The sequence below is a fragment of the Rhinoderma darwinii genome (assembly GCF_050947455.1).
Source record: "Rhinoderma darwinii isolate aRhiDar2 chromosome 2 unlocalized genomic scaffold, aRhiDar2.hap1 SUPER_2_unloc_23, whole genome shotgun sequence".
Taxonomy (NCBI): domain Eukaryota; kingdom Metazoa; phylum Chordata; class Amphibia; order Anura; family Rhinodermatidae; genus Rhinoderma; species Rhinoderma darwinii.
Window position 1 is genome coordinate 7,942 of NW_027461689.1, and position 2,647 is coordinate 10,588.

Genomic DNA, 2,647 nt, shown 5'->3' on the forward strand with positions numbered 1-2,647 from the left:
AAAACAAGTCCCTATGGAGTCACTGGCTTCAAAGACTAAAATAACATAATGAACACCATCATGTAAAATAAACTCATATGACTTCCTAACAAGCAAATGGTGCAATACCACGACACCTACATGGAATTTTGAAAAAAAAATATGTCTCTATTCCCAATACCTTCCTATGGGAAACTTACTAGATAAGACTTTTGAACATAACAACACAAGAATTGTTATCTTCAAATAAAGGCCTCCTCCTCCCCTTCAGCCTTGCCTCTCCATCTCCAAAATTGGTGTCTTTACCAATCTTATGTGTCACTTATTGTAAATAGCAGCAAATACTAAAGTTCCTATAGCCTAGGACCTCATAATCCGGAAATCCAGTCAGTACAGAATTCTTAAAAAAATAGTTTCAAACCCCTGGCTATCAGATATCACATACTACTCTGGTACACAGAAGTAGAGACTGGTGACAAATTTACCAAAACCAAGTCCCTGTGGAGTCACTGGTTTCAAAGACTAAAAAAACACAGTGAACATCATCACTAAAATCAAATCAGATGACTTCCTAACCAGCAAATGGCGCCATACTATGACACCTACACAGAATTTTGAAAAAAGCAGACCTCTTTATTCCCAATACCTTTCAAGGTTATTGGTCTGTGGTATTTCTCCAAAACAAACATGATACCATCTCAGACCACACAATTTTACCTTGAGAGAGAGGAGCAATAACATAAGCATTACATCTCTCTTTATTGCCCTCACCAAATCCAGCAAAAGGGACCTACCCTAAGTAATTCCACATCACATGAAGCACCAATATCCAAGGAGGGCCCAGCAACTGAACCAAACAAACCACTTCTGACCAGACATCTCCATTGGAAATTAGATGAACATAATGGAAATGACACAGTGATATGATAGCAATCTCACCATATTACCAATGTAACTATAATGATTTGAGGTACATCTAACTTCAATGTAACAGAATAACATATAAAATATATTAAAAGAATCTAGATAAAATCTCCATGATTATACACAGCCAATCAAAATCAAATGAGAGTACAACATTAACATGAAATGTGTGCAAGTATAAAACAAAATTGAAAACTATACCAAAAAATCCCAACTTTTTTACAGTAAACAGGAAAACACAGAATTAATTCACCCAGAAGTGTATACCCCTTTACAAGCACTTTTTTTTTACAAAATGTATCGATTCTATAGTACAACACATGATAGCTATGCATTGGAAAACGTACAAGGTCTGGATATCCTAAGTCTACACAATTTATCATCACACAAAAGCTCTCAAAATCTGCTTCAGTCCTGGTTCTTTATCTAAACCTATGGCACCACTACAGGCATTGGCTTTAAGCCCAATATACATATGAGTCTCCAAACATTTGTAAAACAGCTCTTGGTATATTAGGTGAGTAAATAATGCTACTTCTATTATATTTGTCAGATAGTGGGTACATGAAGAATTTGGAAAAAAAGATAGCGAGCTATGGGAAACTTACTAGATAAGACTTTTGAACATAACAGCACAAGAATTGTTATCTTCAAATAAAGGCCTCCTCCTCCCCTTCAGCCTTTCCTCTCCATCTCCAAAATTGGTGTCTTTACCAATTCTTTGCGTTACTTATTATAAAAATCAGCAGACAGTAAAGTTCCCATAGCCTAAGACCTCATCATCCAGGAAACCAGTCAGTCCAGAATTCTTAAAAAAATAGTTTCAAATCCCTGCCTATGAGATATCACATACTACTCTGGGACAAATAAGTAGAGACTGGTGGCAAATTTAATAAAAAAACAAGTCCCTATGGAGTCACTGGCTTCAAAGACTAAAATAACATAATGAACACCATCATGTAAAATAAACTCATATGACTTCCTAACAAGCAAATGGTGCCATACCACGACACCTACATGGAATTTTGAAAATAAAAATATGTCTCTATTGCCAATACCTTCCTATGGGAAACTTACTAGATAAGACTTTTGAACATAACAACACAAGAATTGTTATCTTCAAATAAAGGCCTCCTCCTCCCCTTCAGCCTTGCCTCTCCATCTCCAAAATTGGTGTCTTTACCAATCTTATGTGTCACTTATTGTAAATAGCAGCAAATACTAAAGTTCCTATAGCCTAGGACCTCATAATCCGGAAATCCAGTCAGTACAGAATTCTTAAAAAAATAGTTTCAAACCCTTGGCTATCAGATATCACATACTACTCTGGTACACAGAAGTAGAGACTGGTGACAAATTTACCAAAACCAAGTCCCTGTGGAGTCACTAGTTTCAAAGACTAAAAAAAAACAGTGAACACCATCACTAAAATAAAATCAGATGACTTCCTAACCAGCAAATGGCGCCATACTATGACACCTACACAGAATTTTGAAAAAAGCAGACCTCTTTATTCCCAATACCTTTTAAGGTTATTGGTCTGTGGTATTTCTCCAAAACAAACATGATACCATCTCAGACCACACAATTTTACCTTGAGAGAGAGGAGCAATAACATAAGCATTACATCTCTCTTTATTGCCTTGACCAAATCCAGCAAAAGGGACCTACCCTAAGTTATTCCACTTCACATGAAGCACCAATATCCAAGGAGGGCCCAGCAACTGAACCAAACAAACCACTT